Source organism: Anser brachyrhynchus (genome assembly GCF_964034855.1).
Source record: "Anser brachyrhynchus genome assembly, chromosome: 1".
Taxonomy (NCBI): Eukaryota; Metazoa; Chordata; class Aves; order Anseriformes; family Anatidae; genus Anser; species Anser brachyrhynchus.
The window spans coordinates 175,300,008-175,314,000 of NC_137694.1; the positions used below are offsets into that span (position 1 = coordinate 175,300,008).

Below are 13,993 nucleotides of genomic sequence, written 5' to 3' on the forward strand. Positions count from 1 at the left end.
GGCCTCACCTCGAGTACTGTGTGCAGTTCTGGGCACCACAGTATAAAAAGGACATTAAACTGTTGGAGAGTGTCCAGAGGAGGGCGACAAAGATGGTGAAGGGCCTAGAGGGGAAGACATGTGAGGAGCGGCTGAGGTCACTTGGCCTGTTCAGCCTGGAAAAGAGGAGGCTGAGGGGAGACCTCATCGTGGTCTACAGCTTCCTCACGAGGGGGAGGGAAGGGGCAGATGCCAATATATTCTCTTTAGTGACCAGTGATAGGACCCATGGGAATTGTGTCAAGCTGCCACAGGGGAGGTTCAGGCTGGAGATCAGGAAAAGGTTCTTCACCAAGAGGGTTGTCACGCACTGGAACAGGCTCCCCAGGGACATAATTACGGCACCAAGCCTGTCGGAGTTTAAAAAGCGTTTGGACTGTGCACTTAGTCACATGGTCTGAATTTTTGGGTAGACCTGTGTGGTGCCAGGAGTTGGACTCGATGATCCTTGTGGGTCCCTTCCAACTCGGGATATTCTATGATTCTATGATAGAATAGAGACTTACCTCATTTACTGGAACTTTATAGATTACGTCTCATATACTGTCATTAGACTGGATATTCCTATTTGTACTTGTGATGCTTCATTTTACAATAAAGATAGGCTGTGACTTTGCAATCAAATTTGTTAAATGTGTCTGCTTCATATAAACTTGGTTCAGCTTTAAAAAAATGCATATTTATTCAATATGTATTATTTTTAAAGTATGTATTTTTATCATAGTCAGTGATCCCTAAAAAATGTCATCAGCACTTCAAAATCATATAGTAAGAATCTAGTCCCATAGCATGGGTCTTACAATCATAGTGTGGCATGTGTGATATCAGTGACATAGGTAAATATAGTCTGTTTTAATAAAATCTATTGTTTTTAGTTGACAGAACTTTGTATTTAGAATTCTTCTTCTATTAAGCAAAATAACATGTAGGATTGCTGCAAAGAAATAGCCAGAAATTCTCTCTTTATGCATAGTGACTATTTAAAGCTACATAAAACATCAATTATCTCCTCCAGCTCTTCCTAATTGCTTCAAGGTCTACAGTGCATATATAAAATGAAGAGCAGGTTTACTACTGCTTTTCTTATCTTTGTAAGATAACAGCATGCTTGAAGACATGGTATTTTCTTTTTCCCTATTTCTGAAATGACTGATTTAAAGTGCTATACTTGTTTCCCATTCCTATCTATTTGTATCCTTCAAATAAGTCAAGATAAATGTTCATAATGTTTCAATAGTTTATTAAATGGGAGAGAAAGTTTGAACATCTATTATATACATAGATTTATTATATATATATATATCCAGGCAAATAGATGTATAAAAAAAAAAAATCCATTTGAAAAGCATCCAATGCACTGAATGCTTCTTTTTTCTGCACAAAAGAGGGAATGATTCAAGGGTCAGTTCAGTATCTAAAATTGAAACCAACCCTTAAAGTGAAACTTTGTTAGTGAAGGATATTGCCTTTTTTTTTTTTTTTTTTTTTTTGATACATACAGTATCAGTATTTTGGGGTGATTTCAGCTGTTCTCCCGATGGGCATTTAAGGACTTATAAATTTGTTATTTAGCTGTTGTTACCTGTTACTTGCCTGTTAACAAAGCAAGACAAGAAAATGAGTTAGAGAATTTAAGAGAACATGGAAATCTAAGTGAGTCAGTGAGGATTTCAAGAAACACCGAAGTCCTTTTTTTCTGGACTTTGAGAATAGGTGTACAAAGAGAAAGGTTTTGGTGCCTTATATGACTGACTGTTCTGGAGAACAGATTTTTCTTTCTTTTGTTTTTATTATCTGTGTTCATGTTAAGTTAGTAAACTCAGATTGGCGTAGTCAGTGACAAAGAAACTATAGGTTTTCTGAGCACACAGTTTTATCAAGGAGTCCATGAAAAGCACATAAGAACTTAAGGAGCTAGTTTGCTACCACTACACAGAAATTTCCCAGAAACTCAACTAGGCTGTGGGACTAAACTATCCTTCCCATTTAAGTCACAGGCAGTTATTAAGCAGACTGCCACAGACAATTGACTCAAAAGAAATGAAACTGCTGAGATCACATTTTTAGGCTTAGAGACAGGTAAAGGCATAACTACTGATGTTTTCCTCTACTAAAAGGAAGCAGAATTATTTAATTTATTAACTTATACTTGTGCTAAACCAAAGAAAAGTAAGATAGACATCTGTCACGGGCTTGTCATTCTACTAAGGGTTTATAGGACAGAGAGTGCCATTTATTACACATTAAAAAACAAACAAACAAACAAACAAAAAAAAACTATCTCCTGTTCTGGCAGATCAAGAAAATATATTTTGTATTTTGTGGCTTTCATTTTTGTTTTTAAATCAGTCCCTGAAAGAATGATCAAAAAAATACTTTGATTGTCAAAAAAATGAGAAAGACAATTAACTTATTCAAAGGAATATCTGATTAATACGCCTTTTTTTGTTTTTAGATTTATTTTTGTGTGAACTTCGTATTATGTTTAGAGACACTTAACTTCACTTTGAACCCATGTACTTCACTGCAAATCCTTTGAAATCATCCACTGTTGCAAATACACTGAAAAGAGATTCATTCCCTTTCTGCACTCCAAGACTTTCCTACCTTAAAATATCTTGCATCTTATGTTTATCTCTCTCTCAAATTATATACTCAAAGATCAGAACATCTTACAACATCAAATATATATCAAATAAATTTTCTGCATTTGTTCTAGTATTCCATATGTTGTATGTTTAGATCACTGATAGCAATTAACACTATTTTAAAAAAAATAATAATAATAATTTGAGGTAGTATTTCATATTGTTCTTAATAAGCAAGCTTAAAACTATAAGATACCAGAAATCTTTATGGCATTTTATGACAACATTGTATTAAGTGTCTTCAGTCAGGGGTACTCAAATGTGAAAACAGAGAAGAGAGAACATTAAAGCAAAATGTCCTATCTTCAAAACATGTTGCAAAATTCATCTGTTCTCCATACCTTTCCCATTTTTGTAAAGACAATGGACTTAACCATTGGTGTTACATAGGAACACTTGCACCAGTAACATTTATATAAAATTTTCTTGCTCAGTGTCCCATCCCTGATTTGGCCATACCGGTCACATTATAGAAAACAGCAAATTCTTCATGGTGTATATATATGCTGAATAATTTAGATACAGCAAACACTTCATAAATTTTACAAATAAAACTTATTTAAAAATATATAGCAATCAGTCAAAATATAAATATTTCATGAAAAGAGTTCATTTTTTATCAGTCTGAATATCATGCAACATTTTAACTGAACATTTCCTTACAGGATAGCTTCAAATTCTGTTTTTTTTTTTTTAATTATTATTTTTATTTTATTTTTATTTTTTATTTTTATTTTATTTTATTTTTATTTTTTTATCCAGTCATTCAAATAAATGCTGGACAATGAAACTGAGTAGCTGCATCACAACATGCTGTCAGAGCCACAAAGTCCAATATTCCTTATCTGTTTTACAGGTTTAGAAACTCAGGGTATTATTCCTAACAAATTGAAATGCCAAAAGAAAAAAAAATCTACAAAAATTAATTGCTTTATTACAAAGAACTCTATCCAAAAGTATTAGAGTTTATCTATTTCCCTTTCCAATATAACAGAGTAAGCTTTGTGATTATCTATAAAAAAGTTCAATTAGCCTTAATGATATTTTATGGTGATTAGATTCACAGGCTGAACAGTATTATTGTTACTGATACTCAAGGGAAAAAAATAAGGAGAAAAGCAATTCTAACTTTTTATACACTGTGAAGGACTTTGAACTAGCTTCTGCTACAAAGGGAAAGAGTTATAATAAGTTATTCTATGAAAACAGAGTAATCATCTTAATGTTCAGAAGCAGCCAAACATGCAAATTGACTATTAGGATTTATTAGGAAAGGAATGGAGAACTAATCAGAAAACAATGTTGTGGCATTGTAGAACACACACTGTTCCTGGACCATAAATATTATGTTGATTTCGTATTTATAAATAAATAAATACATCTCGGAAAAGGTATAGAGGAAGGCAACAGGATGACCAAAAGTAGAACTTCCCTATAAGTAATTACTAAAATCAACCCATTTTTTTCAGCCTACAAAAATGTTGAGCACTTTTTAGTAAGATTCACCATGTGTTGCAGATAACATTTGCTTTCAGAGCTAACTCATTCCATAAGACAAATAAACTGAGGTTAAAATTGAAAAAGAAATAATAAAATAGCTCACTATTATAAAGCCAACAGACTTGGTGGTCTTTGTAGGTCCATTCCAACTCAGGATATTGTATGATTCTACAGTGCTTCAGTAAACTGAAGAACTGTTTAATCACTCTAAGCTGTGTAGTCAAACATGGAATGTGATTTTTCTGTGAAGAAACAGAGAAAAATACCAGATGAGACACTAAAATTAAAATGAAAGTGTAGAAATATTAATGATCTGAAGTTTATTACAAACAGAGTTATCTATAGTACCTGGAGGAGTCTGTGACTGATAGACTTTAACTGAAGAGAGTTCTCTCTCTCTCTCTCTAAAAAAGTCAGTGTATATCCAGGAATTTTTGCTTCTGATGATTTAGAAGACTCTCCTGTATGCATCATAAAACCTGAAAAAAAAAAAAGTGTTTGTGTTAGACATCTTTAACTATTAACCCATGTAAATATACATCATTGATATATAATAAAGCATTTTTTTCTAAATGACTGCTTAAATTTATGCACTTCTGTTTTCATTAATTCCCTTGAACACTCTAGTTCTAAAAAAAAAGGCATTTGTGTTAGACTTCTTTAACTATTAACCCTGTAATTATACATCACTGATATATAATAATGTGATTTTTTTTAATGACTGATTAAATTTATATGCTTCAGTTTTCATTAATTTACTTGAACACTATAGTTCAACTATACTATATACAAAATATGGAGAACAGAAAGTGCAAATATTAGAGGGCACAGACAAATGTCATTTTTAATAGTTGTAGTAAAGATGTTTGTAAATCCCTTGGGAAAGTAAAAGTTCATAAATACCTCTAATGCTAAATCCTGTTCTCAGGACCTTATAGGAGTTTTCATCACAGCAAAAGCAAGACAGGTGAAGTGAGTGAATTAGCAACACCAGAGGGAATTTTTATCAAAGCCAAGGCTAGATCTCGAATTTACTGTTCTGTACTGAGGCTGTTAGGGTGTATATTTAAATTATGCTCTACGCCATATCTTTAGATGCTTAGCACTTTTCAAGAAAAATTTAAAAATAATTCCATTTAATAATTCTACACTGATTTTACTCTTTTGCATTCTAAAGATATGCCACACCTGTAATCAGAAATGTGATCGATAATCAAGCTAGTTCAGATTCTGGAAGCAACGAAGCTGTCCTGATTAAAGCCACTGTGCATGTATGATGTCTGAGGTATACATGGATTTTCAGTACTTCAGCTGGCAAGATAAAGGCAAACTTTGACATGTCTTCAGGTGCCACAGCTACTGTGCCTGTGGTACATATCTAGGCTTAGAGTGATTTATGGGTCGATTAATGAGGACAGTCAGTTATATTTCATTAGGGAATGGTTTATTTAAAAGAGAAAAATAAATCTTGAAATAACTGGGAAATTGGGTACTGTTCATCCTCTGAGTGTCCTGGATCAGTGAGCCTTACAAGTATGTGCTCATTAATGAATGAAAAGCCTCTTACCAAGTCTGTGGTGTGTCTTGCTTCCATTTGATAAAATCTTCCTCTCCATACTGGGTGGACCCTGTTATCCCTATCCCTGAACTAGGCTTAGGCAACGTGAGGGAGAATATTCATTTCACAGGCCCAACCTGAATCAAGGAGTCCAGTTCAAAATATGGAGAGTTGGCAGGCAGCACTTGAACACATCTGTTGGCACTGTTTATTTAATTAGAACATACATTACAACATCACAGAATGGTGTCATGGTTTTGGCAGGGATAGAGTTAATTTTCTTCATAGAAGCTTACACAGCTCTGTTTTGTATTTTTGATGGAAACAGTGATAACACACAAATGTTTTTAGTTGTTGCAGAGCAGTACTTACACAGAGCTAGTGACTTTTCTGCTTCTTGTGCTGTCCTGCCAGCGAGGACACTGAGATGTACCAGAAGCTGGGAGGGGACACAGCCAGAACAGCTGAGCCAAACCGACCAAGGAGATATTCCATATCATACGATGTCACGCTCAGCAATAAAAGCTGGGGTAAAGAAGGAGGAAGGACATCTGGATTGATGGCATTTGTCTTCCCAAGGAACTGCTATGTGTGATGAGCCCTGCCTTCCTGGAAGTGGATGAACACCTGCCTGCTGATGGGAAGGAGTGAATTAATTCTTTGTTTTGCTTTGCTCACATGCACAGCTTTTGCTTTACCTAGTAAACTGTTTTTATCTCAACACATGAGTTCTTGCACTTTTACGTTTCTGATTCTCTCCCCCATCCCACCTGGGGAGAGTGATAGAGCAGCTGTGAGGTACTTAGCTGCCTGCTGGTATTAAACCACAATGAATGGCCAGGTCAGTGGTTTGATGGTATTCTCCAGGTACTAGACAGATGTTTTAGAGCACCAAGAAGCCAGTGGTACAGACCAGACCTGCAAACAAGGTAGAAAATAGATAAGTTTCTTGCAAGCTCTACAACAGGGTTTTGTTGCAATGACATTAAAAAAAAAAAAAAGTCTGCATTGAAGCATAATTACGAATCTGCTAACTCTTGTTCTTTGGTAGAAAATGTTTAGAAGAGGAATTTCTGATGAGCTTTGCCACTGAACCAGTGCTGAAACAAATCTCACAGAAGGAGCAGGCTTTTCTTCATCAATGTTCTTCCCTTCTGCTTTTCTCCATTTATACAGCATATGAGAAAAACAGAGGTGTCACTGTCCCATTGAAAAGACTATCTAATTCTACTACCTAGTCCTTATTATCTTTATTAATACAAAGATATAAAAGAAAAAGCCAAATTTAGTCCATGACCTATGAAGACCCCTGGACACCCATCAGCCCCCACTGAACCAGAAGGAGGTTAGGGCAGCATAATGGGTCTCAACTGCCCTCTGAGGTAGGAGGAACTAAGCCCTCCTACTCCGAGTGTGAGCTGCATTTAAATCATCAGGAAATTTGCCATTTACCAAGCTTTATGACAGTATTTATGGTTCATAGCACAGACAAAGAATATCTTCTGGTATTTTTCTGTCATTTCCCTTATAAAATGGAAATCTCCACTACAAAAAAAAAAAAAAGGCACAGTATGATTTCTAGTTATTCAAGATACATAGATGAGCCTTTATCTACTGGAGTGGATAAATCCCAGATTCTCAGTGTAAAAAAGCTCAACTTCAGATTTTATTTTCAACTTCCAAATTTCCCACTGAAACCTAAAAAATATTCCTGAAATATTTTGATTTAGAGTATCATTATTTTTATTTCTAGATTTTTGGAAAGTAGGTATTTCATGGCATATCACCTGTAACTACCCTTTGGTATATGTATAGAACATGATTGAAGATAGAACAGTGAATAATTTTTATTAATATATTTTTTTTCATTGACACAATACAATATAAATAATGGTTATGATTGTATTTTAAAATCCGTGAGAGAAGTTGATGTTTAACACAGACTAAAGAGAATTTTAAGGACATTAAAAACAAACCAACCAAACAAACAAAACCAAACAAACAACAACAAAAAAAAACGCTACTCCTAGATGCAGTCAGCTGTTAAAGTCCACTTAATAAAATAATTTTATAATTATAAAAATAACATATAAATAAAAATATAGTAAAACATTAAGTGTTGAAATATTATTAAAACAATAAAGATGTAATGGGGAATAAAAAATGTACATTAAAATCCAATTATAATTCCAAAATATGCATTTCAACAAAAAAGAAAAAAAAAAACTTATTTTGGAAAAATCTTATTAAGACCAAAGATTTCCCAGTCTCAGTATCCCTCAACTATTTTCTGCTCTAGGAGAGTAGTAACAGGCCAGGCCCTTGAAGATAGCTGAATATCAGCGTAAGTAAAAACTCACTTATGGAAAATCCCTGTGTGTATAGAGGTCTGGGAAATGCTCAAGCACTTCCATTAGCCCAAAACAAACCTGTCAGACCCAGCTAAGTGTGCACACGGAAGATTCCTTTTTCTCCTGGTGGAACTGTTTTTTCAAACTGTTTCATTTTAGGATTGACAAATACTTGTAGTAAATAGTACAGTACTAGGATCCCATGAAAGTCCTAGAAATTCAGACAATTCAGCTATAGACTTATGGTTTAACATGCTTTTCCTTTTAATTTTTTTTATTTTTTTTATTACTATATATAATTTTCTCTGAATAAGAATGTATACAGCAAGATGTTTTTAAAATATATCTTATCCTTAAATAATTATCTTTTAGTATGCGTTTTTGTTTAGAGTAATTGCATTCATTATAATCTTTTGGAGTTCAAAATACCAGCTGTTGTATATTTATCCAATTGTAAGTGCTAAAACATTTTTTCTTTCTTTGAAGGAGAGACAGAAGTTATAGGAAAATAGAGGAAGAATGGCATTTTATCATATTTTATCTTGTATTTTACATTTCCTTACATTATTCCTTTCCTGAAAATAATGACTTAGATAGATAGATAGATAGATAGAGATATCAATAAAGCTTATATGCACTGAGATATAAAAACAAATAAAAATTAAATAATAGAAATACATTATTTTGAAAATTTTTGTCATGAGAATAGCAGATTAAATTGTTTTGACTTAAATGCAAGCTAGAGTCAAAGTAAAGAGTATAGAAAAACAATAGTCTTCCATAACATTTTACAAGCTTTCTGGTAAAGAATGAAAGCAATTTGACAAGCAAAATAACTTTGAAAATTCACAGGAACATTAGGAGAAAATAAGACTTTATGTTCTGATTTAAAAACAGACTAACAAGTACATAAATATTAAGCAATGTTCTTATAAATACTAAAATTATTGCATGATTCTTTTTGCTAACTCAGATGAAGGAAATTACTGAGAATGAAATATATATAGCTTTAAACATTAACACATTTTCACCAAGGAAAAGAATGATTTGCAAACTAAAAATATCAAGATAGTTAGATCAAGCTTATATGTAGGAGGCCCCAGCTGTAAGAAAGAGTAGGTAGAAGATGTTTTGCAGGTAAATTAAGTAAGTTGGTGAAGAGATGATATAGTATTTAAGTGGTAGAATTATAAATAAATAAATAAAAATAATAAAAAATGAGCGCGGATCAGAGAGATTTTTCAGTAGTAATGAACAACAGAAAGATTCAAGTTAAGGAATATGGGTAAGACCTTTCTATTCCATTAATTATTCCAGTGAGCAGAAACCTACTGATCACAATTTTGCTGATTTATGGCTGCCTGTAATAGACAGACCAAAGTTCTTGTTAGACAGGTAATAGGATAGTGGGGTGAAAAGTCTAATGGAGAGCTGACACTGGAAGCAACTTTACAAGTAAGGAGCACAGGAGGACAGACAGCTAATCACAATTGCACTGGTACAGTACACAGACAGTGACTGCATGGGGGGGCAGTGATAATAGCAAGGAGGACAAAGCAAATGGTCTTCATAAGGAGACAAACTATAGGACAGCCCTGATTAGGAGATCTATACATTCCTTCTCTCATCTAACGGAGGAGTCAGTTGCTACAGAGAGAAGTTGCTACTGAACATGTATTGGGCAGTTAGCAGAGAGATGGGCTAGTCTAGGTGCTACAGTTAGGTGTGAAAATTACACTTTAAGCATACATTTTGGTATCTGAAATGATTCAGGAAATCCCACTAGCTATGTTCCTAGGGCTAGAAAATCTGTTCTGTAGCCTTCAATATCTGCTACATGTCTATCAAGGGCTGCAAATCTGATCTAGGCTATGTCACAGTCAGGATGTAGAAGCATACACTGTTTTGTAGAGACCTAAATGCTTCTCATATCTGCCACATTATGAAATTGCTGTTTCCTTCAGAAGTTATGAAGGAATCTCTTTGAAAACCCCACTGAACTCACTAGGTTTGGAAGAAGAACTAAGCAAAGCAAATAATCCTCCATCTTGTCCCCTGTCGCCCATGCAAATAAGACAGCACACACATATAAGAATTTCCTTTAATTTTAAAGGTTAGTGGTCCAGCTCTGTTTCTATACTGTCAATGTCTGAAAGTTTAATTATTTAATTTGCTGTAATAAATATGATAATATAAACATAGCTATAAAGAGAAGGAAACATTCTGTGTACTGTGCATTTAAATAGAGAACTCTCAGTTTACTATTTACAGTTCTCATACAGCACAATTTCATTTCCTGTGTCTTCTTCTGTGTTTGTTCCTCGCTGATTTCAAGCTCATCTTTAACTGTTCAGCCTTATACCTGTCATCAAACCCATGTACCCAACATTCATTAGCTGATGTTCTGGTTCTTGAATTTGCTCCTTCCTTGTCATTTTATGCCCCAGCCTGCAATAAATTATTGTAAGAATATATAGCACATTTCTTTTATTGTTATGTTTTTCTTATAAGCAGTATATTAAAGAATGTTACATGACCACCTTGCATCTTATATATTACCACATCAATTACATTTCATGAACGAGCATATTACTTTTAATTAAATATCAGGAGCACAAAATACACCCTTCAAATATCTTCATGTGAGATAACAGCTAGCTATGTTTATTTTCTCTTTAAAATTACATCGACGTTAATCTGAGAGCAATAGCACATCATTCCCTAAACACTAATGAAGACTACTTTGGAGTATATGAAGCAAAAAATGGCTGCTCAGCTCTGAGTAATGTCAAGGACTTTTCTCAGAATCTCTGATTTTATTTGGTGGTAAGTGATGACATTAATTGGCACTGTGGGAGTCAGGAGTAATAATTAATACCCTGAATCTGTATTTTGATTTGTGCTTTGCTGTGAAATCTTGAAAAGAAGAAACCTTGGCAGAAAATAATCTAGCTATATATAGGAACTTACATTTATTTGTGATTAAACTGTGCAGTGTGATAGCTATGTAATTTTCTCTGAAAAAGGGAGTTCATTGCATCAGAGGAGAAAGGCTTCTGATTAATTCTAAAGCTCTATAATTTGCTTTCAAAAAGTATTTACTATGGGACCTAACACTACATAGTTATATTCTTATACAAGTATTTTACTATGTATCTATACTCTAAAGATATACTAGCAGTATATGCATCTTTCTCAAATGGGTCTAGTAGTTTTGGCTGTATAGTTCTGGCTGAAAAATGCAGCCATCTGCAATTGAGAAATCCATCAAAATAGTGTTATAATTCCAAAGCAAATGGAACTAATATTATGATGTGTGCATCTCAGGTCAGTCACTTAAAAACAGTATTTCTGATTCATTTCTAAATGCTACTATATTGATCCATACTTACTTTATAAGTAATGCCAGAAAGAAATGCTCTAAAATAGATGATCAAATATCTATATGAAGTCTTTCATTTTAGTGCCACACCTTTGTGTAGAAGAGTGCACAATGATTGTATTAAAAACTATCTGAGTAGTTGGTGGTGGGAAAAGGTATCTGCATCGTGGTGTTTTGCACACAGCCATTCTGCTAATCTCCAGTACGCCACTTTGCCCTCATGAGGCCCCACCTGGAATACTGCACTCAGGTTTGGGGCTGCCAGTACAAGAAAGTGTGGGTCTCAGAATGAATCCAGAGGAAGGCTACAAAGATGATCAGAGGGCTCTAGAACCTCTCCTATGAAGAAAGGCTGAGAGACCTGGAAATGTTCAGCCTGGAGAAGAGAAGGCTCTGGGAAGACCTCATTGCAGCCTTTCAGTACTTAAAGGGGTAAGAAGATGGAGAAGGACTCTTCACTCAGGTAGATAATGATAGGAGAAACTAAAAGAGGATAGATTTAGACTAGATATTAGAAGGAAATTCTTCCCTGTAGGGGTGGTGAGGCACTGGAACAGGTTGCCCAGAGGAGCTGTGGATGCCCCATCCCTGGAGGTGTTCAAGACCAGGCTGGATGGGGCCTTCAGCAACCTGAGCCAGTGGGTGGCATCCCTGCCTATGGCAGGGGGGTTGGAGTTAGATTATCTTTAGGGTACCTTCCAACCCAAATCATTCTCTGATTCTATGGCTAGGCGGAAGCTTGAGTAAAACTCGCAAATAAATCAGCTCTGTGTAATATATTTTCTGTATCCTGTGATGTCTATCAAAGAGCATCTAGAACTCTTTTTTGCTAGTTGGCTGCAAGTATCAGTCTACTGAGAGCTAATGATGTTCTTTTTCCTAAAATGAGGGTATTGGAAAGGTGTCACTTTTCAAGTATACTCAGGGAAATGCTATACTTTATGTATGAATTTATGCAAGTCACTTGTTTCTGGCACTTTTTCTGTCTTTTACCTTAGTCCAGTCTTCATCTTCTGGAGATGGAGCAGGAGACTGAATAGAACCTGATAGCTGCATTTCAAAATCTTTGTACATACTCAACAAAATTTAAGTTTAATTTCCTATCTTAGGAAAGATGAAGGGTAAGAAATAGAAACAGATAGAAATAGATAGAACTTTCTATCACAGCACAAAGTCATATCATGTTCTTACAAAATATTACATTTATTAAAGGTAATCATTCTCCAGTGGATTGACTATAAACTTCATGACTAGAATTTCATGATGTGGTAGCACAGCAATATGTGCCGTCCTTTTCCTATACCCATGTATGTATAAATAAGTACAATTAATTTTTACAAAATGTAATGAAGGAAATAGATATTGATGGAGAGCTTTAAAATAGAGTAAATCTGTTGGGAGGGGCCTCCAGAACTTAAAATGTTGGCAGTTTTGATCAAAGTATAGTTGGACATACCAAAATGACAAAATTATTCTAAATTGTTCAGTGCTGTAGTTTAACCTGCCAGGCAGCTGAACACCACACAGCCAGGCACTCACCTCCCATAGCAGTAGGATGGGGGACAGTAAGCGAGAGACTTGGAAAAAAAAATAGAAATAAAAATAAAAAATAAAAAATAAAAATTAAATGAAATTAAATGAAATTAAATTAAAATAAATGTAGGTTAAGACAAAGGAAGCTTAATGGGACAGAAGAAAAGGAAGAGAAATTTAATAATAATAGAATATACAAAGAAAGTAATGCGTAATGATACTGGTCACTAATCACAGACCAATGCCCAGCCCAGCCCCAAGCAGTGACAGCCCCTTCCCTAGTCACTCCTTCCAGTTTGATGGTTCAGTATGACCATTTGCAATATCCCATTGACCAGTTTGGTTCAGCTGTCCTGGTTCTGTCCCTTCCCAGCTTCTTGTGCATCCCCAGCCTTCTTGCTGGCAAGGCAGCATGAGAAGCAAAAAAGTCCTTGACTCAGTGTAAGCACTGCTCAGCCACAACTAAAACATCAGTGTGATGTCAACATTATTCTCATCCTAAATCCAAAATACAGCATTGTGCCAGCTATTATGAAGAAAATTAACTCTATCCCAGCCAAAGCGAGGACATTCGGAACTCAAAATTCTTGATTTCACAACACAAGCTCTTTCATTGTTTGCTTTGATTCTTTTGTACTCAGAAATATCATCCAAACATACAATTACGAGAGAATGTTAACTTCCCGTTTTCCCACTGGGTATTTTAAGTACAAAATACTTCAACAAACTCTAGTTCTGAGTTTAGAGGAATTTAGGACTTCCATGGAGATCAGGAAGATGTTCCTTATAAGGAATCACAGTGATTGGAAGTCCTGAAACTTGCAGTCTGTTTTCACTGGGAGAAATGAGTGACATACCTAGACACTAACACCTAACCACAGAGCAATCCCTCCTTTGCTTACCTGTCCTCTGCCATCTCCTCTCCTTCAAAGAACAAGTACAGGAATCACCAGGGACCTGTACTTGCAGGACTACTGCTTCA

At 34.9% G+C, this 13,993-nt stretch overlaps 1 long non-coding RNA gene across 4 annotated transcripts; it reads right to left on the reverse strand.

Moving 5' to 3' along the window:
- Positions 1 to 2,229: 2,229 nt before the first annotated feature.
- Positions 2,230 to 8,212, reverse strand: LOC308188224. Of its 4 annotated transcripts, XR_013945274.1 has the most exons (4): positions 7,043 to 8,212; positions 6,118 to 6,663; positions 4,536 to 4,666; positions 2,230 to 4,429 (listed from the first exon to the last, which is right to left on the reverse strand). It is a non-coding gene; the product is annotated as an uncharacterized lncRNA (long non-coding RNA). The 4 variants fall into 4 exon arrangements; XR_013945275.1 differs by having other exon boundaries at positions 2,231 to 4,429; positions 6,118 to 8,212; XR_013945276.1 differs by lacking the exons at positions 6,118 to 6,663; positions 7,043 to 8,212 and adding an exon at positions 5,091 to 5,159 and having other exon boundaries at positions 2,232 to 4,429.
- Between the last annotated feature and the right edge of the window lie 5,781 nt (positions 8,213 to 13,993).